General features: G+C 44.3%; 1 protein-coding gene across 5 annotated transcripts in view; it reads left to right on the plus strand.

The window, feature by feature from the left end:
* Positions 1–3,949: 3,949 nt before the first annotated feature.
* The window catches only part of CLIP2 (CAP-Gly domain containing linker protein 2), a 91,973-nt gene continuing 72,706 nt past the window's right edge, over positions 3,950–23,216 (plus strand). Inside the window, exons 1-2 of one of the 5 annotated variants that reach the window (XM_058423029.1) lie at positions 3,950–3,964; positions 4,975–5,115. The gene's annotated coding sequence lies outside the window, so the exon portion shown is untranslated. Of the gene's footprint in view, positions 3,965–4,838; positions 5,116–19,464; positions 19,599–19,864; positions 19,972–23,216 lie in introns of those variants that run through there. The other 4 variants (XM_040082601.2, XM_040082599.2, XM_040082600.1 and 1 more) reach the window with 4 other exon arrangements.

Genomic DNA, 23,216 nt, shown 5'->3' on the forward strand with positions numbered 1-23,216 from the left:
GGAAGCTCTGGCTGCCCTGCTCCTGGAAGTGTTCAGGATGCATGGGCTTGGAGCAATCTTGTCTCCTGGGAAGTGTCCCTATGGCAGAGGGTGGAATGAAATGAGCTTTGAGGTCCTTTCCAACCCAAACCATTCTGAGATTCTATGATTCTAAATGTTCTTTTCCAGGTTAAGTAAAAGTGGCTTGTCCACCTAAGTAAAGAAGGCTTTTTTTTTTTTTTTTTCCTTCCCTTAATTGATAATTTTGATGAATTGTTACGGTGCTAAGCACATTGGTGCCCCTACATGCTACCAGCCCCTGGCAGAGAACTGGGTTGTATCCATAGCATCAGAATTTGGAAATCAGTGCTCATTTTCAACCTCAGTAGTTACTGGGGCCTTGGTACATCTTTCAGCTCTGTTTATGCTCCACATAATTAATGACATTTGTGTTAGCTCAGTGCACAGAGCATCTGTCCTTCAATCTGGGCCCTGATTCCTTGGGAAGTGTTTCTAATTTAGGATTGGTGTGAGGCAGGAACTCAGAAGTGACCATATTTGCAGCTCAGTGTGAGCAGTGACGCTCCTCTGAGGGAGTAACTTCCTCTTACTCATCACAACATTTGTATGTGTACCAGTGATACTGTCAGTGCCTGTTATTGATATTTTGAGGTTGACATATGAGCATTTGCCTTCATGGTTTTTCCTGTGGCCTGAGAGTGATGGAGTTTAATGAGTTTCTCCTAAGACTCTAAAACTCTGGAGGGTGAAGTTTTGTGCTTTTGCAAAGTGCAGTCTCATATCTGAGTTTTTATGGTAAGTGCTTTAATCCTGTTTCACACATGGTTTTTATTAATAGCTGTACTGATTCCTAGGGGTTGTAGGATAACTGTTATGTAAGGGTAAAATTGGAAGTGTTCTGCACCCTTCATGTGCCTGGCTGAGTGAACATCAACAGTGGATTAACCACCTCCATTGGAGGTAAAGAAGATAATTAACACCACAATTATATGGCATATGAGGGTGAGAGTTGGGGTGTTGTTTTTTTTTTTTTTTAGCATTCAGACTGTTAGCTCCTGTAATACTCATACCCACTCTGTTACTCTTGTCTTTAGATTTAATTTTCTGCATTAGAACCCAACATGAGACAGTGAAATACTGTTGGTCATAACAGCTGCAGGTGCAGCACCCTGGATATGCTTTGATTTCTTGCCAAATTAAACAGCAGTTCTGCTCTTAGGAAGTATCAGCTTCTAGATAAGATATCATTTTCCTGGCTAGCATTCGTTCTACTGCTCTGTGTGTAGAATTGCTGCTGATAAGCACTCAAAGGACAACAAGAAAATCTAATGATAAGAATCATTGTAGATGATGACATTGCCTGATGACAGCTTTTGTGATGTGTTTCTGCTAACAGATGAAATAAATGTGGTTTTGAGCATGGTGTCCTAAAGAGCTGCAGTCCCAGCGCAAGCAGGAGCTTCTCACAGTGGTTTATCAAATAGAGAACAAGTATTTATTGAAGACACAACAGTATTGATAGGGATATGTGGCAGGTGGACAGGCAAATGTGAACTGAGGGTTTTAAAACCCATCATGTCCCAGAATCCGAACTGTTCTTATTGTAGTCCGACAGTTGAGATCACAGGATACATCCAGAGTTAAATGAATTCCAAATTCAGTGCTGAAATAGCAGAATTTTTGATGTGTCACCAGCAATGCCTAAATACATGTGTGTGCAGATGTATTGTGTTATCCTGAAAGGAGAATACTCTTGAATTTAAGATGATTCTTTCAGACCTTTCCCCCTCACACCCCAAAAGATGTATAAAAAAAGCTTACTAAGTACTTGTAATCAGTATAGAGTACAGAGAAAGGCTTTTTGCTGATGGTTTATTCAGCAATGGGAGTGATCCTCTTCACTGTATTCAAGCAGCATCTGTTACTAGTAGTGGAGATCCCATCAGAGAAATAAAGCGTGATCTTGTGGTTGGCCCAGCAGCAAAGAAAGTCCCAGCTGCAGATTCATGAGGTGTAGGGAACAGGTCTTCTAAAGATCACATGGGAGCTCTTCTCAGACCAGCTCTGATCAAGGGCTCTAGTCCCCATGGGGGAACCAAAGCCCAGCACAACACGTTTTGTCAGAGGACTGGCTAAATGCAGAAGTCGTGGCAAAAGAATTGCTGCTTTGCATGCTGTGGTTGGTGAAAGTGAGGGTGCTCTTTTGGGGTTTGAACAACACATTGAAATTAGTGAAGACACTAAAAATGACACAGTAGTTGAAGACAGTCAAAAGCAAGAGCGAGGGTGATGTGAGGTGTACAACCCAGAAAGCAATAGAAATAAGGCATGAGAGGAAATGAACTTTAGGCAATTGTTAGCAAAAAGGATGGATCTGTATATTCAGTAATAAAAATTTCTTATATGTGGTGGTTTGGGGAGGGATGGGAGAACCATTTACTGTTCAAGGTTGTTTTGCTTTTGGGTTAAATCTGTGAGTTCAGCTTACTGTTACTGTTGGGGCCAACACTCCTGCATGTTATCCTGCAGGTCTAGGAGGCCAGGGGCTAAATTGCAGTAATAACAGAAGTTCTTTGGGCTGTCCATCGCTGGCCCCACTGCTGCAGTTACAGCTCCAACTGCAGCCTGCTGCTGTTTGACAGCCACAGGTCGGTCACGGAGCATCCAGGGATGTGTGGAGCCTGCAGTGCCCTTGCAGGCTGTTCCCTCTCTGCTCTCTCCCTTTCACACAGCTAGGCTGGAGAGAGTGGGATGGATTCTCATGCTACCAACCCTTTTATCTTGTGGTCACTGAGGCTGAAAGCAGAGAGCAGAGCTAGAACAAATAGTGGGAGTGAAAGTAGTGATAAGGCTGTTAGAAGGGAGGCTGGGCTGGTGCTTCATGAGATAGGGCATCACTGTATTAGGAGGTTTCCTGAGCCTGAAGTGTCTGCACTCAAGACTGACAGGGGCCCTGATTCCTGCAGAGCTGCTGTGCTTGAGCTCTAGAGCAAAATGAGATGATGCTGTCAATATATGCAGGTATTAACTTGTCCATGTTCTTGTAGCATCACAAGCTCTGTCCGTTCTTCATGTGTTTATCCATACAATAGCCCTGGGGGTACAGCTGTGCTGAGCTAATTTTATGGATACCCTTTACAATTTCTTGCTCAGTCTAATGGCTGAGGTGCCACATTTTCTCTTTACCAGCACACGGCCTTCTCCCTGTTTGTTTTCCCATCCACTGCCTCATCCTTACTCATGTGCATCTCCAAGAGCTGCAGAGCAACAGCAGCTCACCAGAACACTCTGGGTAAATACAGTGTGACATCTGCCCACTGTTACTTGAGTGCTTTTATTTGCAGCATCTCATTGCTTTTTACATTTTCATTAAGTACCTTTAAATATATATATATATTTTAATGCTGTCACACATAATTTTAAAATTTTGTTGTGCTATCAACATCTGCAGTTAGGAAATTCGTAGTGCTGGAAGTGAGGCAAGGCACAGATCGTGGTGACAGAGCAGCTGGAAAGATCAAGTTCAGCTCACTGCTACTGGGGGACTCTAAAGTTGCACATATTTGCAATTATTTTCTATAAGCATTTGAAAATATTTAAAAGAATGGGTTTTAAGTGCCATTTTAAGACAGAGAAGCTTTATTATTTTTTCTGCATGTGTTGAGGCATTTGTTCAGAGCTTTACAGTAGGTTACAAGAAAAGGATGCAGCAGCAGTGACTAGCGAGTCCTACTCTCCTGCCCTTTGGTTGGTTAAGACTGAAAATGTGACTGAATTTTCCTTTCTTTTTTTTCTTTAAGTGCATAAAAGAGAGTAACGAATGTCCAGCCCAAGTCCAGCCGCGTGGTTACAGCTTCAGTCAGCAGAGGGAGTACGGACACCTGGGTTAGAGCCACACAGGTCACCCATGGCATCCAAGGGAATTTACTTTCTACCGGAATTCCTCTTTTGTCTGCAAAACCAGGTCAGTTCTCTACACGTACGTTTTTCCTAATGCCAAAATGCAGCTCCTAACACAGCTGATGAAACTGAAAGTGTGGGAGAGGGGAACGATCTTTTGTGCTTGCCATGCTTTTCTTCTTGTGCAGCCTCCCTGGGAGCTGCACTTGTCTGTTTGCACCTGCAGCTGGGGCTGGTATGGAGCATCACCTTTTCTCCTCTTATGTCACCATTAGTGACTGTAGCAGGGCTCTGTTTGCCTCCAGGGAGGACACAGCCTTCACCTCTTCACTGAGGAAGCTGAGAAAGTGACTCTGTTCATGACTTAATGCCAGATGCAGTGCTGCAAAGGGCATCCTGCAGAGCGAGTGCTTGCTGGGGCTCCCTTGTGTAAGGGGAAGGATCTTAATGAAGAAGAAGGAACTTAATGGTTCTGAGCTTTCTGCTTGAAAGCTCAGCCCCAGGCTGGTGCAGGACCGGAGGAGTGATTTGGGGGCTCTGATGAATGGTACAATCCAAAAGTTTGAAATGGAGGTAGACAATCTGGGTTCATCCATTCTTTTACCAGTGTGCCACTCTCTTTGTGTTTTGAGATATAACACTTGGTCTCTGTTTCCCATAAAAATGGGAATGTGGACTGGCTTGATTTATGTTTATCAGAAACTTCAAAAGAAATGTGCAACAAATTCGATATAAAGTGGATAGTACTTTTTAATGTTACAGTATTGCTTGACTTTTGGTTTGACACCATGTAGCCATGAAACAGCACAATACTGCCAGAGTGTACCCAGCATTTGTACTTCCTTGTGCTCATTCCTGCATTAGCAGTCTGGGAACATTCTCCAGTGCCTGCCCCTAATTGGAACTGCATGGCATTATGCAACCCATTTCAGCTGTATCTGGTCTCTTAAATGCTGGGCAAAACTTGATCAGAGACTTTGTTTGGGTGAATGCAACAGAATAACTCTTAACATTCCTCTGCATTCAATCTGTACATGCCACAGATGGAAATGCAGTAGTGTTGTTTATTAACAGTCCAGGATTTAACAGGCTGTGGAACTCTGGATTCATTGAAGCCTGCAGAGCATGGATTTAGAAGTATCAGAAGGAAGAGCTGCTGTATTCCAAGCCATCAAGTTCCTAAAACATAAAGGACAAATTTACCAAAAGGTTAAGGTAAGGGTCGAGTCTGGTTTGATTTAAAGTGCTCATGATAGAAAACGTGACAAAAATATAATAAAAACAAAAAGGAGTTATTATCTTCAGATCTCTGTGTGTACAGGTGATTTTTTTACTCTAGATGTTTGGAGTGGTTTTGCCTAGACGAGGAATCAAAACCAGGATTTGTACTCTTAAGGTTTGATTTAGTGACTGCATATCAATTTGGGATTGAAATGATGACTTGGTCTAGTAAGTCTAGAGCCAAATACCAAAACATGGAGTTGATTGTCTGAGGAGAAAATGGTTTGTGAACCTTTCCTTAGTCTGGGAGCACATGAAAGGACACAGTCCTGTGTTACTGGATGAAGGTGTATTCTGGTTTATGGGGTTAAAGTCCAGCAAAACCCAGGTGCTGCAGGAGCTGCCACTGCAAGGGTAGAGTTGGCTCTGGGGCTCCAGGCAGCCTCTTTCAAAGGAGCTGTGACAGGACGTTTCTATGCAGATAAGCCTTTGTTTATTAGGCAATCAAATCTCACCTCCACCTGGGCTAACTCCCTAAATTTAAGGCTGCTTCCCTAAATTAAACCTTAATTAGGTTCACGGTATCCTTCAATTTAAGACATTCGGTGTTTATTATTACCAGTTATCGCAGAAGTCTAGAAATAGGGGAGAGGAGAAAAAAGTTTCTCTTTCTTGCATTAGTCACCTTGGCTGTGCCACTTCTAAGTGAAAAAATCCTCTCAGAGCATGCCTAACAGAGTAAGTGGGACTCATCTGCAGGTTTGAACACATGCTGGATCACCTCCTGGTGTTTAGTCACTTCCCTGAAAATGCCTGATTTCCCTGCAGCCTGGTTGCTCTTTCTGCTGACCTACTTTAGAGGTGGTTTCCTCTAAAACATAAACCCAACAGGAAAGGGCACTAAATTCCAATACTGGGAGAGCTCCACTGAAGCAGCAGAGCCAATTGTCACTTCACTGCTGCATTTAACCCCTATGTAAGAACCCAGATAGATAAGATAGACAGGTTGCCTGTCTAGTATCAGTAAATCTTGCTTTAATGGTAATAGAGTTAACCTGATCAATTAAACATTAGCACTTATATCTCTTCTTTGGTATTTTTTTTGACTTGTACTTCCTCAAAGCAGCTTTAACTGTAGCAGGGGGGGAAATCTTTGTCTGAGTCTCCTTTGTTCCATGCCCCCAGAGCACCTCAGAGTGTTTGGGTTGCATAGAAGATGCATTGATGGAGTGAGCTTTGATGCTGCAACTCACAGGGTAAAAAAAGATTCTGTTGAAATTGGCTTGGAGAAGTCTGAAACCGTTTTGTACCTATGGACTGTTGATTTAATTTAAGGGTGGTTTTTAAGGGTTGTTTTTTTTTTAAAATTTCTATCTGCAACAGTAAGCTTAGGTGATGCTTGCATTGACAGAGAATTATTTCTTCCTCCTCTTGCCCCCATACCATAAAGAGCACTTTAAATATGAATTTACTTTTTATCTAATCACCCCACATGTCATCATTAATCCATATATTTTGCTGCTACCCAGGAAAGCCTTGCATATAAAATGTTGACATTATCAAATGAGTTTTGGCTGCTGCATCCCAGGGTGTATTTTTCTGCCTCTCCTCATGTGTGTGGGTTTTTATTGTGTTGTTTTTTCCTCTTTGTTTCATTCTGACTGCTTTGCTATAACTTGTTTCTCGTTTGCTCAGCCCTACAGGGGATGTATTCTGAGGGCTAAAATTCATTAGGCAGTAATTAAAGCAATGAAGGAGGCATATTAATGTAAAACGCTATATTTCTTTTGTAGTTTTCAAGAGATAACTTTTCTGCATGTGTCATCTTTTAGGAAGTCTTTCAGAAAGTAACAGGGAGCATCTTTCTTTCCCTTAAGATTCCAGAATTCACAAGAAGCTCAGGCTTCTCAGAATGTTCTTATTAGTGTCCTGTGCAAAGTAATTAAAGTTCAGAACTGTTAGTGCTGGTGGAAAGGGCCCTGAGGGGAGGCACAGCCAGTGCTGGGTGTTGGGTTTGAGCTGTGATGGTTGTTCCTCTGCACACAACTAGAGCTGATAAATGACAGCTGCACCTTCACGTCATCCTCTCAGGAAAGCAAAGGATTGCAGAGGATTGTTTTCTCCACTGATAATAAGGGTGGTCTGTTATTGGGGGCACAAGGACATGGAAGAGGGCTGTCTGTCTACCTGGGAAGAGAGCTCTTTTCCCATGAAGGTGCCTATTCTGGGCTCAGGCGTGGTCCTACTCTGAAGGCACTAGCAAAACAATCTTTAGAGTGATGTAATTTTGGGATACGAGTGGATTGTGGCCAACTGGGGAGAGGAATTTCCCAGAGAACTCAAAGCAAGAGCTTGTGCAAGTGGCTGGGGTAAACACTGAGCTCTCCCAACTAAACCTTGGAGGGATCCCATCCTGTAATGCATCTGTGCTGACTGCACATCTTGGATTCCCCTCTTAGGCAGTGACTCCCTGCAGGATCCCCACTGCAGGACACCAGCTGAGTTTGTTCCCTCCTGGGTCACCACACGGACCTTCTGGGTGCAGTTTGCCCTTTGTGATCCTCCTTCCTTCATGGCAGGAAGGCTGGAAGGAAAGCAGCTTTCATGCTTCCATCCTGCACCCCTGCCCCTCCTTCTTGACGTCCTGGACTCTTGCCAGCCTGTGACCAACTGTCCCCAAGAAATATTTGCTTCCTGTTTTTCTTGCTTAAACCTCCAGAGGCCTTGTTTTTCATGAATAAAATATGAGCTGTTCTCCTGGAGCCATGAAGGGAGGAAACCACTGCCAGTGCTTTTTATTGCTGTGGTTGCTGATGCCTCTGGCCTCACTGAAAAGAACAGAGGAGAGAGGAAAGGGCTTGAGGATTTAGTCCAGTGATTGTTGGCAGTGTGAGCTGTGCTGTCTGGAGCCAATACTGAGGAACAGCTGACTTTGCAATACCTTATTTCAAGCAGTTTGTAACTAAGAAATTAAAACATTTCCATTTGAACTGAAATTTTTGATTATCTTTTTCTCAGAACATGGCTAAGGCTTGGTTTTCAGTCTCTTCCCCACTTTTTTTTTTTCCTTATTATTCGTCCAGATTAATGTAGAGTTGTACAATCTCTTGTCATAGCTGAATCACACCTTGATTTTTCTATCAGCTTCAAGAGTTTATCAAGATCCTTTTGCATTAGCCTCATTTTTCTTGCAGCTTCTCTTGTCTTGGCACTTTGTTCAGTATTAATAGACAGGACATGCAAACAATAATATTAAATAATAGTGTATACCCTGCTGGTTACTGTGCTTGAGCTCCTAATTTGAAACTTAATGGATGAAATGAAGGGATGTCAAATATTACATTCTTACCCATATGAGTAAATACCAAAAGTATTTACCATGTTTTTTGTTTTCTGGGCTTTAGGAACTATTATACCCTAAACATCATTTGTCCTGGAGATTTCCAGGCTGCCAAGCAAAGCTCTTCATGCAGGTATTTCTTTTCACTGTTATACTGGTACCAGAGCTGAGATCCAAGACTGATTCCCACACCATTTCTGGATCCTCCCTGATAATTCTCCCAAGACAGTCCCTGAATTCAGTACTCATTTCAGCTAAGAACAGCTCCGTTTGGTAGATATATTTTCATGATTGTTTCCAAGTCTATTCTGGGATTTTGCTTTCCAGTTCTGCATGTCTGCTTGTCAGTGACATTTTGATAGAAACTTTACCTGAATGGCTAAAAACCTCTTTCATCCAGGCAGCACATTTACTGGAAAAAAGAAGCTGCCAAGAGACGTGTGGCAAAACTGAACCAGGAAATTTTGAAATGTCTTGCCCAAGAAGAGGGAGGTTTGGCCTTAGAGTGTGGCCTGTATTGCCTATACTGAGCACATTTGACTTCCTCTTTAAATGACTTACATAATTACATTTGTGCAGGGTTTATGCATATTAATAAGCATGTCTATATGCATGTATTTACATGTTTGTACATGCAGGGTATTTGTGTATGACACTGTATAGGTTTGTTTAAATACAAGTTGACCAGCAACTCAGAGAAAGGTCTTAGATTTTGAAGAATGTTACTTTTAATCCATAAAACACGAAATGCAGATTCCCCCACCTCTACAATGGACATTTGGTGATTTTTTGGTTATTTCATCCGCTTCTCTGTTAAATTAAACAAAGTTGTTCAAGACATTTGCTCAGAATTTCAGTTGTTATTAATGTAAAACATGGTTTATTGCTGCACTAGAGAAGGATTCTTAGTCAGGCAAGGTGCTTCCCAAGCAGTATGGCTGTATAAACTGTGTGCTCTAAGTCCTCCGTGACTATGCTGTTCTTCAGAGACATCCCTTTTTGTCTGATCAGTGAATTCCTATTTTAAAACCTCCTGAAATGTCATGACACAAGGTGATAATGGTGCTGAAAAGTCACAGAATGTTATATATTGTCATTAGGGTGAATGTCAGCTGGACTTGAGCTGCTACTTTCTCTGCCTTCCAGGGATTCATCTCCTGTTAGAGGGGTGATAAAGCAGCACAGATGCCACCTGCACTGAGTTCCTTCACTGTAGGAGACTTGTTGGAGTGGAATAGAGAAATGCAGAACTGCAAACACAATCTTTGTTGTAAAATGCATCTATAGCAGCTTTAAAAACAGGATTGATTGTACAGATTATCAGCCAGGAGCTTCACTGGGCTTAACTGTGAGTGGATGGTTTGACCTAATACAACTAGAATACAGCAAAGTGCCCTCTATGAAATTCCCTTGTTTCAGTGCATTGTAATAATCACAACTGGAAATATTATTGCTCCTAGAAAATAACCTCAGGATACAGTGCTACAGCATGTTGTGTACTACAGATACATGCACGCCAAGTGAAAGGTGTACGGGGAACCTGATACACCTCACCTGGTCTAGACTGTAGGTTATAAATCAGTTTATTAGAACTGGAATTTTATGGAAATGAATGACAGAAAAGAAAGCTGCCAGAAGCAGACTTTATTTCCCCAGTACATCAGGCAGTGCAAACAGGTGTTTGACTTCTTTATGCAGCTGGAAAATGGAGTAGAAGGACAGAGTATAATTAGAAAATCCTATGCTGCAGCAAAGTGGATCTTTCTTGAAGAAATGAAGGATTTAGAAACTAAAAGCTTATGCTGTCTCTTAATGACATCCCACTGCACCCCAAAAACATAACACTGGGAAAGGATTGACCCTGATTAGGGAACTGTGCACCTGCAAGCCACAGCACAGCAGCGCACACTTGCTGTGGAGCTGACTGTCATGGTGTGATTAATCTAATTGATTTCCTGGAGATAGCTCCTGTAGGTGAAGTGAACCTGCACTTAGGACTTTTGCTGAATTTGGGCTGTCATTCCTCCTTGAACTCAGCAGGCTGGGAGCACAATATGCTTCCTAGAACTGGGTGCTTGGATGAAGTTTCATGGCAATGGGAGACAAAATCATCTCCCTCACTGAGAGAAGCCCACAGCCAGCTCTGGGATGTCGGCTGTGGAGCTGGGGACTGATTGCAAACTGCTGCTGCAGAGATCAGGGACTCCCAGGAGAGCTGGGTGGCAGCATGTCCTTGCTGAGGCCTGGGCTTTGGCAGTCTCCAGGCACATTTCCTGTGAAAACAAATGGCAGAACTGTTGTGGGACAGGCCTTGTTTTGTGTTGGGAATGACACCCACCTCCTGCAAGCCCACAGTGGTACAGGAGAAGTGTTTCACTCTTTAATCTGCTTCTGGGATACAGGCATACGAGATTTTTCATATACTTGACACCTCTCAAAACAGCACAGTCCAAAGGCAGCAATGATGGAGCGAATCCAACAAGGTTCTACTTTCTTTTCATCTGCTGCCCAGACTGACCTGCTTATGTACTTCTAGATTTACCAGGGACACAAACTGGTCTTTAAATACAGCAATATGGTTGATTTGAAATGTGGGGATAGGGAGAGTGAAACTGCTGTGCAAGTTTGAAGTGCTGTTTACAGGGGTTTTCTCTGATACCCTCTTTATGTTCCATGGAAACAACTTCAGGGCTTCAGTCACATCAGCCCTGTGAAGAAGGATCTGCATGAGCTGGGTATTCTACATGGGGAAATTGTTAGACTTCAACTCCTTGACTATTGGGACCTGAAAGTCACGGCAGTATGTCATCTGCAAGGCAATTTTCTCTGGAAGTGCAATATGGCTTTGTTTTACGACCTTGATGTCACAAAGCATTAATAATCTCTTAAATCTATCCCACTTGCAAACAAACCCCAAGAAGGTACAATCATTTGTTTTGATTTTGGGTTGGTATTTATAGTCTGCTTAAAAATCCCAGCCCGTGGTGTGGTACATAGGTGTAACTGCAGTGGGTTTCTCTGCCAAACTCGCCTGGATAAAACAAATAAATGAATTTTAGGAGGGCAGCTGTTTCCATGACATTTTAAGCCCAGTTTTTAAGTATCTTCATCTCTTTTCTTAGCATGCTAAATGGGAAGTACATGTCTTAATTCATATTTGTGTTTTGCATACAAAAACAAAAAAAAGTTCTATTAATTTCTTATTTCCTTTCTTTGATAAACATCTCAGCTAGTAACCTGCTAATTCTGTTCTGTTACCACAAATTCTTAGAAGTATTGCAAAAGATGTGAAATGAAAGGTACAGGTGAATTACTGACTGGAACAGACCTGATATCTGTTCAGGCAAACACCCCCTTTGAGAAGCTCACCGTTACCACAGGCTCAAAGAAAAGAGAAACAAACCTTGAGTGTGATATACAACAATCACAGAATCTGTTCAGAGGAGTTTACTTTTCTTCAAGAGTTGAGTTGTCTCATACATTTAAATTCTAATTAGACATAACATTGTTACTGTTGAAATATAAATATGTTAATTACCTTTAATATATTCTGGCATTGGATTCCTTAAGATAATTTACCTTAATTGCATTTTCCCACTTGATGGCTTTATATTTGGGTCTTTTTCTCTTATTAACTTCATATTTCTTGTATATTATATTGAGCTTGTCTGTCAGTACTTAGAACTAAAAGCATTAGCTATTTTAATGTGTGCCTTCCATATTCATTCTGATGGGTTCAAAGCACTTTACAGATCAGGTCGGTATCATTGTTTCTCTTCTGTTGTTGAGATGGAGGGAGTTTCCATTTTACACCAGCAGTAAAACCAAAGAATGGATTAGGATCCAATTCTCGTGTGTTGCTGTACAGTGCTCTATAGAACGCCACACTGGCTGCATTTTCACAGTGATTCTTTCTTACTGGAACACATGTAGTTTATGTAGTGCAATTAATACAACTAAATTGTCAGGAAACTGAAGAAGTGTGTGCAAGTTCCTGGATCTGGGTTATATCATTTGACAGCCAAAATCCATGTTATAAAGGATTTTCTGTAATAAACATTCTAAAATGAAAATGAACACCTGGCAAAGGATCAAGCTTCCTCAACCTTTCTACATCTGTTCTAGTAAGGCTGGGATTTCTGGGCTGCCCTTGAGGCTTACAAGGCTTACAAGTCCTGGCAATCACTGCAGCAATATCTAGTTGGTGAGTGAAGTCATTTGGGGCATCTTGCTACTCTTCCGTCACAGGACATAATAATTCTGCATAAAGAAATAGCCTCCTTCTTACAAACCTTTTCTTTAAACCTCCTTTTTACAAACCTTTTCTTTAAACCTGTTACCATCTTACTGAGAACTGTCAGCAGGGATCAGTGGATGGTTCTCCAGTGCCCTCCTGGTGACAGGATTACAGCCCATTCCATCACTACTGAAACATGATGTGCTTTGGTATTGCTTTGGTATATTTGGAGGGTTTGGGCTGTGTATTTCTGCTCTGCCCATTACTGTGGTATTTAAATTAGGTCAGACATGGTCTTTGGTTGGAACCCTTCCTTAATTAAAAGCAGGAAGCAGAGGGCAGTCAGTTGTGCTGTTAATAGCCTTCTAACCTTTCCAGACTCCTCCTGCTTTACGCTGCTATTCCATACCTCACATACGGCTCTGGCAGAGCTCATTGTTGTGAGACTGACATCTCACATGACACGAACTTGTCTAGGACCAAGTGGCTGCTGTAGTGACTGGAAATCGGTGGACTGTGGGTGATCCTGCATGGACCGTGGGCCTTTATGCTCCAATTTCTCTCATCTGCCAGTTGTTACAGAGATTGTTTCTTGTGTGCCTTGGGATCTTTTGGAAAACATTCCCTATGTTAAATTACAGTGTCAGAGCTTTTTAAGGACAGGTTTGATTTCTGGAGAATTCAAGGCTGAGAAACTGAACTGCATGTTTCAGTGGTCAGTGCCCACAGCCACAGCAGCGATCCAAACCACATCCATGTGCTGCCTGATGAAGACATTTTAAAAGCCTGGCTCTTCTCTTAAGTGTCAACGTTGAAGCCTCTTTTCCCTCCCCTTCCCCATTAAACACAACCTTGGTTGTAGGTACTGAAATCTTTTTTGATGTCTTGGACAGAGGTAGGAAACTTTTTCATCCTGGCTCCTGTCCCTCAGCTTTGATCTTCTAACAGGCTCCAGTTCATGAAAAGGAAAGAGGATTCTCCTGCCTCTCACAGTACATTCTGTAGCTCTGCTAGAAAACATCTGGTGCTTCTTTTGGGTCTAAAGCAGTCTTTGTGGCAAGGCCCAAACAACAGGGAAATAAACAGCTTTTTTCTTTTTTTCTCACAAAGTACAGGCTGGCTCCAGTTTGTTACAGAACTTGTTTGATGAGGTCAAAGAACACAAGAAATCTTGACACCCCTGGTGACTATAAGAAAAGGTATATAGAGTGGAATAAGTTTTTGACATCCAATGAAAAATATTGATCCAGAAGGAGTTTTGATTTGCAATGCAGAGACTGAGCTTGGAGGGTTTGCAGGCATGCCCACAATGCTTTGACAACTGGAAAACTGCAGGGTTATGGGGGATCTCTGTCTCCCTGCTTTTTAGAGGACATGTGGAACTATACAGAGAATTACCAGAGGCTTTATAAAACAGGCTATGCTTCACCTAATCAATAGAGCGTAGGACACCACACTGGGAGCCCTAAGGCTGGCTTTCTTCTCTGGATTGAATGTGTATAAAGAGAAGTGCATGAACTGAATGAAGAACATGATAATGCCCAGGGTCTGGTTACCTGGATTCTGTCTGTTAGACGGGCCTTTGGATAATAAAGTTATGACAGAAGACTCACAACTAACACCATGAATGGTTTAGAGCATCAGCACTTTAGTATTATACTTATAATAAAGTATATTTATAATATACTTTATTATATACAACCTTTGATGCCCTTCAATATGCATATATATATAAATATATATATATATGCATAACACCTGTGTGCCCTTTACCCTTCTGTGATTGGTCAATACACATCAACATTCCATGATTCCTTTTCCTTCAGGGCTGTTCACCTTTTTACACAGCTGCACGTTATCAGGGGCAAGATTGCCTGTAGCACTATCTCTATTCTTTTACAATCCCTTCTCCCACAAACTTATCCCTCTCAAATTTGATTCCAAGTCTACAAAATAAGGTGGTTTTTTCTCACCTTTGAGGTCAGGAGGCTTACAAGTCTCTTTTATCTCTATGCCAGCCTGGGTAAGTGCAGCTGACAGTTGCCCTGGTGTTTGAAAATGAGCTAAGTAAAGGACAGTCTGCTCTTTAGTCTTGATTTAGACAAGCAACAAGGTTTAGGGCAATAACAGGGAAAATAAATACGTGGTACTGTGCTGGAATGGTTTGTTCACTACTTAACCTCTGTTTTTTTACTGTGTTGTTCTCTGCCCCCATGAATAAGATGTTATGCTCATTACTGCCAAATCTCCCTTCAGTCTCTCCATGTATTACTTTTTCCAGTCATGCTTAGCTGTAGATGTTTGATTTTGAAGTGGAGATGTCAACCAACATATTTCTGTTTCAGCTGAATGGACAGATATGTTCACACATATTCTTATTCTTTCTTCTGACTCACTTCATCTGTAAAGAGGATCTTCATCTTCAGACAACTATTTAATAAAAGAGCTATTCCAAGTTCTCCACGGCCCGTGTGAACTTGCATAGGGCATTTGGACAAACATGGTAGCAGAGGACAGAATTTCAGGCAGCCTCCATTTAATGGATGCTGAATTTCTCTGAACATCCACTTGCCTTAGGGCTCACGGGCAGGAAACAGCCTTTGTGATGAAAATGGCACTATTTCTTCAACCGTGCAGCATGATCCATCTTATTGTTTTGTGTTTGTGTGAGTGCTGTCCCACATTCCTCGCAACCATTGCCACTGCAGCAAGGTGGTTTACTTCTAAAATGTAGAACAACAGGAGCTAGACTGTGCTAATGATTACTTTATACTGATGGTTGGAGTTTAAGTAACAGCTAATGCACTAATTTCAGTATAGGAAATATAGTAAAAAAGCAGTAAGAGCTCCTCTTGATCTTCATAATTAATGAGAACTGCCATGATCCTTCAACATATTTCTACCCACACTTCCTTTTATGTTAAGGAATATACAGGAACTCACAGAAGTCAGCTGGTAGAAAGCCTTGCACAAAGCACTTTCCAGCACACTGCACAAGCCACATGTGCTCCCCTGAAGGGTCCTGGAGCCAGATCTTGCCCGTGTTGAATCCTGGCCAAAAGTCTCATTTCTTCCAGTGAAACAGAACAAAGTGAGGCCTTCAGACAAGAGTGTACCCAACACACTCCTCTGAGCTATGTGTACCCTAATAAAAACCATCAGCTGTGCTGAGTGTTTCTGGAAGGGAGATGAGTGGGATTCTCATCACTCAACTTTAAACATCTCATTTGGCTAGCTCTCAAATCTCTCTTTAATTCATGGATGGAAGGGAGCATCATTAGAGAGCAATTCATCCATTTTAGGTGTCTGCAGTACGATGAGGGGAATTCTACCCCAGTGCATGTTCCTCTGCACTCACTATATAGAAAGCCTAGATAGTTGGCTTGGATATAAATGTCTGAAGATGAGAGGTTTCTCTTACCTATCTAGATACAACAGAATCTGCAGGATATTAGAGGCTTTGTGGTGGCTCTGGGTCAGATAACAAATGCCTGAAAACATGTCACCACTTGGCTGAATCATTGCAACCATGCAAGATCTTAATTTTAACTTAAAGACTGTTTACAAGAAGTTTTTGAACTTTAGTCTTGGCCTAGAATGAGTAAGGACTAAAGCAGCCACTGATCCTCAAGATAAGAAGGTCTTTCAGCAGCTCTGTAATCAAAGGAAAAAAACAGCTTTTTTTTTTTTTTAGATCACTGCTTTAATCTTGTTCCTCCCACCAATGCTGGAATTTCGTGTTCTGCCCCCAGATGCAGAAGGCTCTTTATAGTGTCAGCCTGAACGAACAGTAGGAGCTTACGCTGTCATTGCAGCTGCACGTTTGAGGTGTTGGAAATAACTGAAAGTTGACAGTAATGAAGTTGTGCAAAATTTTCAAATATAGCTCCTGCCACCACTCAGTTCCCACAGTGCATGGGCAGGGATTTCTAGGCCTGTGGTAGGGAAAAGAATGAAAGGATTGAACTCTGAAGCCCTCGTTGGCATCTGGGGTCTTGATGTCACCTCTTCATGTGGCCTTTATGTGAACTGTCATCTTTAAAAGGTTGCTGCCTTTGGGGAACCAGTGGAGGATTGGGGCACCAGAGTGGGTAACTTACTGGTATGTGACAAGTTGAGTCTCATCAGCTCTTTGTGGAGAGGTACTTTATCTCCTGATGCTGGTGAATAAAATGGAAAGGTACTTGAACACTTTGGCTGTCTTTATTTAAATAATACAGACAACAGTAAAACACAAAATGATTGCTCTATTTGTTTCCCTAGATGCAGGCATGAGTATTCCCTTGGTTTTTACATTACATTGTCTGTGTAATGCTTCTGTTTGCAGAATAATTGAAAAGAAAACAACAGTGAAGTTTTTCAGAGATCCCATCAGCTAATGCAAATACTTGTCAAATCACAGTAATGGATCAGTCAAGTGGAGACAGTTTTGCCTATGTGAGAAGTCACTTTTCAAAACGAGATATTTATCATATCACAGAAAACAAGAGGGTAGTAGAGAGTATTATCAGGCAAATGTGATAGCCCAGAGATGTCAGAGATCACAAACCAGCTCTCTACACATAATGGTTTAATCAAAGTCATTATTCTGCTCACCTGTGTAAAATTAACAAGTCCTCACATCTGCACAGGCTGAAACTTTCGTGTCTCCTGTGCTCTCCCATGTCTGGGACATCAGTGCAGGGTTCTTTGCCTGCCCACAAGCCCCTGTTAATAAATAAAATTTACTGGGAAATAGCAGCGTCTGAGGGATGATGGCATTTCAACGTTTATAGTCATCCTGAAGCTTTGTGACAAGCAGGTACAACAAAAGCTTTGTGGGAGAACACTTGATAGAAGACACAAATTCAAGTCTACAGGCACTTCAGCCACATCACTGCCAGAGCTCTGTCCCTGGATGATCTTTCTTGCTCTCCCTGGAAATTCCCCTGAGAAAGTTTAGTCAGAGAGGCAGATTTGTCAGAATGATTCAAGGAAACGACTATAAGAGCTGTGAACTTTTTTCTAGCTTCATCGTATTGAAGCCAGTGGGCTTGATTCTCCTCCCAGACCTTCTCTGTCATCATGTAGACACAGGGCTGTAATTTAAACATTTATGTGGAAGTTATTTGTACTAAGAACAAATTAGTGTATATAAGATTAAGTGTAAAATTGTACAATTGATCAAAAATGAGGTTTAACTTCTAAGCAATTCCTGATTTGAAATCCTACCCTGAAGCACCTGAAAACATTAAAGAGGATTTTTTTTCCAGAACTGCTTTCAATTTACACTCCTCCTTACCAAATGCACGACTGCATGCAATGCTTCTTGTTAGTCTCACAAAGGGAGGTCACCATCATTGCTCTGCCACCATTTGGATCAGGAAATAGGCTTGGATCTCAGGATAGGGACTGACTGAGCTGGCAAATCAGGGGTGGAGCTGGATGGAGAAGTGAGAAGTCCTGTTGGAGCCCAAGCCTGATTCAAGAGGCACCTTCTCATCTGGCTCCTCTCCTGGCACCATACTGTCTCCCTAGGCAACTATAGAGAGGAGACAAAAATTCTTGTATACAGAACTGCAGAGCTATGACTTGAGCTTGGATGTAGGAAAATGTCAGGGAAATACAGCGAACTAGCAGTTGAAGCAGAGGCGTTGAAGTCAGGTGCTTCAGGTTCTATTTTTGGTTTGGACCAGCCATTTCACTTCTCACTTTGGCTTCCCCTCTGCAAGATGAAAAATGAGGATGCCTGCGGCTTCCTCCTGGGGCTGGATCATCTTGTTAAAGCCAGGATTGTCAAATCTCATATTCTGGATGATGCTCAGTTGACTTCAGCTCTATTCTTCTCTGCTTTGGTGCCTGCACCTCCTTCATTTCTATCTCCCCTCTGCTTTCTTTGGGCCCCCACAGGCAAAATAGAAAAGCGTCACAGCAACAAATCTCGGGATTGCTGCTGGGTGGGAGCTTCCTGTTTCTGTATAACCTGGGGCCTTCCACCAGAGCATCTGATGTGCAAAATATCCTGGGCTGCCCCTTGGGTGATGTGGGGTGTCTGTAGAGGCGGTAAAGTACACTGAGCAGAGTTATGGCCCTTGTGCAAAGCACTTCCATTCCTATCTAAACCAAGGATGCAGTTTCAGGGCACAGGCACTAGACAGTGGCTGGAATGTGTACAGGGAAAGGCAGCAGAGCTGGAAAGGGTCTGGTGCACAGGTCTGGTGAGGAGTGGCTGAGGGAGGCGGGGGTGCTCCTTTTCCTGGAGAAAAGGAGGTTCAGGGGGGATCTTCTCACTCCCCACTGCTCCCTGACAGGAGGAGCGACCAGGTGGAGGTCAGGCTCTGCTCCCAGGGAACAAGGGACAAGAGAAAACAGCCTCTAGTAGCACCAGGGGAGGTTTGGATGGGATGTTATGGAAAATTTCCTCATGAAAAGGGCTGTGAAGCCCTGGCACAGGCTGCCTAGGACAGAGGTGGAGTCACAGTCCCTGGAGGGATTTAACAGATGTGTAGAATTAGCACTTGGGGACATGGGTTAGTGGTGGCCTTGTCAGTGCTGGGGGACTGGTTGGACTCGATGAGTTTAAAAGGGTTTTCCAACCCAAATGACTGCATGGTCCTGCCCCACTGTATCTCCGTGCAATGCCAGCCCAGGCACGGCTGTGGGAGAGAACAGCAGCAAGTGGTGAAGGCCGAGTGCTGATCACCACCTCAGCCCGGCTATCCTTGCTTTCAATGAAGGCGTTCCCCGTTAAACCCCGGCGAATTCGGGCTCTCTCCTTTTTTACAGGAAGCACCGCCAGCTCCTCCTGCCCTTCCCTTCTTGTATCAATCAAAATCGCTACCACCTAAATTCAGGTGTACCCAGAGAGCTCCTCCTTCCCAGTGCCGCGGGCAGGGAGGCGGCGGCTCCAGCCAGCCAAAGGTGATTTTCCGCTGATTTCGGCTTCTAGGGCAGGAGCGCTCGGGGCAACCGGGAGGAGCTTCCACGCTGCCTTTCCACCCTCCCACCTCATTTCGGGAGTCCCGGCAAGCAGGGGGATTCCAGCGCGGGGCGGCCGCGCACCGGCCCCTTTGTTCGTGCGGGCCCGGCCGTGAGCCGGGAGGCACGGAGGGAGCGGCGGTGCCGGCCCCGCATCCTCCTCCGCCCCCGCCGCTCCGAGCCGCCGCCCAGATCCCTCCTCCCGGCTCCCCGCTCCCTCCTCCCGCCTCGGCCGCGCAGGGAGTGGCAGGGCGGCCGTCGGCCGGGGTCGCATCCTGCGGTGGCACCGAGCACCGCTCCGCCGGGCGGCCCCAGGGTAAGGGGGACGGCGGGAGGGGCGGCGGCGCCCGGCCGGCCGCGCCGCGACAAAGGAGGGATGAGCGGAGGAGGTGCGGGAGGAGCCCGGGCGGCGGGGATGCGCCGCTCGGTACCGATGGGAGGCTCGGCCGCCGCACGCATTGTCCTTGGGCTGGGAGAGGCGCCGAGCATCCCCGCTGGGTTCCTCGGCCGGCAGCGGCGGCGGCGGGAGAGGCTCCGGGGGCTGCGCGCCCACCCAGAGCCCCGGGCAGGGTGCGGGGTGGGCGCTCGCCGCTCCTGGGTCACGGACAACGCGCGTTTGCAGCGGCCTGATGCCACGGAGACGGGGGTGGCAGTGGGTGTCAGCATCCGCGTCTCCGTGCCGAGAGAGTTTTGGGTTCGAAATGGGAGGAAAAATCGCCTTTTGTCTTTGGGGAGCTCGACTGCTTGCTGGGCTCAGTGTCCTCGCTCGGTTTTTCTCGTTTAACGATCCAGAGATCGGCAGCAGCCGCATCCTGCAGGATCCGCTGTGGGTTTTTTGTCTGTTGCAAGATGTGCTCCTGAGGAAGGCCCAAGCTGAGCTGCTGGCGTTGGCACGGGGCTCGGGCTGAGAGCAGCCGGGCAGGTGCGGGTGGGCTCTGCCCCTCGCATCTCCCGACCCGAAACAGCCCCGGGTGTTTGGGGCAGCACCCAGGGATGGAGGCAGAGGCGAGTTGTTATCTCCACAGTATCCAGGCAGGCTGCAGTGGCGTTTTGGAGGCGCTGGGAGACAAAGCACTGTGTCAGCACCGAGTGTTATTTGCTGCTCTGTTGAGCATCAGTCTCACAGGCCTACTATGGAACTCAGAAACTCATCCTGCTGGAATGGATGTCAAGTTGTACCAGTCCATCCATTACTGCTGGCTAGAAATGTTTCCTTGAGGGTGACCTGCAACTCAAGAACTGGTCTGCACGTGGACAGAGATATATTTGGGGTGCCTGGCTAGGCTTGTTGGCCTTAGCCTCTGCCCAGCTGCCTGCTGCATTCCTCTCCCCATCAGTGCTCCAAGAGAGCCCCATTAATCAGCACAGCTCTGCCGCTGCCGGTGTGGTGATGCTTTTGAACATAGTGCAGCTCCTGATCTTAAAGTTGGCTCTGAGATACAGCATTTTAAGAAATTACCTGTCTGCTGTTAGAGCCTGCCAGGGATTAGGAAGGAGGGAGTCTGCATCAAACAGCTCTGTGCTCTCAAAAGTTGTCACTGCCTGCCAGAAATCTCTGGGAGTACAGGACTTCAAAGGCTCAGCTCTGAGATGTGGCACAAGTGACAACATTAGCACCAGCCACTGCAGCACAGCAGGGAGAAGCTGTGCTGGAGCCTGTCTGTCATCTCGGAAACACTTGTGTGGGGCTGCCTCAGTGTAAAGGGAAACCTCGCCGGTTTTCTCAGGAGGTGCTCTTAGGATCGGTGTGGATGGGATTCTCTGCTCAGGCCAAGGGTTGGCATGTGCTTCTCTAGCCTTGGAGGCTGCCCTAATCTACTCTAGCTAGGAGCAGTTCCTGGTGTGTTTCCTCTTTATCCCCACTTGTGCTTTTTGGTTTGGCAGAAGTGATGGAGAACCCAGAGAGGGATTTTCTGATACCAGGGGATGTGGCTCTGTAAGGACATCCAGGCTAATTCTTGTGTTACTGCATGGTTAAAATGGATCAAGGCATGTGTTCCACTTTTATTTATCAAAATGCTGCCTCTGTCCATGAAACTTGGGGAATTTTTTTTTGTTTGTTTGTTTTTGAGGGTGTTTTATCATTCTGGTGAGGACAGGAGGCAATGTATAAAGCAGGTTCCATACCCCAGGTACATGGTTGCAGAGAGTACACAATGCCTGGCAAGGTCTAGATACTTTTAAAGCTCTGGGAGAGCCCAGGTATGGGTAGCAGGACCTGAATGTGACTTGTTGCTAGCCTGTGTTAGGCACTGGTGTGCACTTATCTATGGAGATATTTGTAGGGAGATTATTTTTTCATGCATGCCTTTTATAAATGCTGTGTGACTCTTCTCCTCTCCATCTCCCAAGGGCTCAAGAATGACCAAGGAAGTTGCTGACATGGGTTGAGAGCACTATTTTTCCTCTGTTACTGACTTAAATGCCCCCAATAATCAGTCTCTGGCTGTTCTTTTATCACTGTTCTTGTGGTATTTGTGGTAGAATTTCAGGTCTTGTCAGCCAGGGAGAGCAGCTTGGATAATAGTGCTGGTGCACTGCTCAGCAGTACAGACTCTGTCAGACTTCAGCATGACTTGGGCTTTGTTTTGCTGGTCAGTTTTTTAAAACAACCACATTAAGTTGCTGAACAAAGATGAACTGTCTGTGCTCACTCCAGAAGCCCAGGATAGAGTAAGGAATTGGGCTTGGTCTTTCTTGTGTCCTTCCCTATTCCTCTCTTCTCCATGTGGGTCCTTTCGATTTTATCCCACGTGGAAGCTCTTGCCTCCGTGGCTGACACTGATGGAGACACACAGAATTCTCAGTGTATCATTGTACAAAGTCTCTTTCTGCAGCACCCCCCGTGCTCTTGGAGCCTTTCCCTGTTCTGCTGAGAGCAGTCTGTGTGCTCTGTTGAGCGCTGATGCTAAACAGGACAAAGCAAATTCACTTCCCTCATAGCTGGATTTCATGTCTTGCTCCTATATGATTGTGCAGTAGCTCTTGTTGTGGAAAAATTACTTCACTGCATGTGACTGATACTTTCTGCTATTCCTGAAAAAAAAAAAAAAAGATCCTGTTGAAACCCCTTTTGTATAAAACCTACAGCAAACTCACAATGTTTCTGCATCAGACTTTTTGGAAGCCATCCCCATACACTGGTACAGTTTTTATTATCCCACTCTAAATAAGTGAAACTGTTTCTATAAAACAGCCATGGTTGGTTCAGATGCAGCACAAGCAAAGAAAGATGTCTGAAGAAATAAAGCCAAGCTCTGTCATATTTCTTTTTTTTTTTTTTACCTGCAGAAAAATGGAATTAGATGTGATGCTGGCTTGGATTGGTGCTGAAATTAAGTGATATTTTAATTCAGCTATTTATCTGTATCGAGCTAACGTTTGCTCACCTGCATAGTTGCAGAGGAATGTGGCACAGACTGGCAAAATTCCATATTGCAGTTTCTGAGCCTGTCATGGAGTCTCCCATCTCCTCATCCCAGTCTGCTGAAGCACAAAGGGAATCTAAACTTTGGTTTATTTTGGGAGTTTATGCTCTGAATTCTGCTGTTGACTCCCTTG

This window comes from Hirundo rustica, chromosome 19, assembly GCF_015227805.2.
Source record: "Hirundo rustica isolate bHirRus1 chromosome 19, bHirRus1.pri.v3, whole genome shotgun sequence".
NCBI lineage: Eukaryota > Metazoa > Chordata > Aves > Passeriformes > Hirundinidae > Hirundo > Hirundo rustica.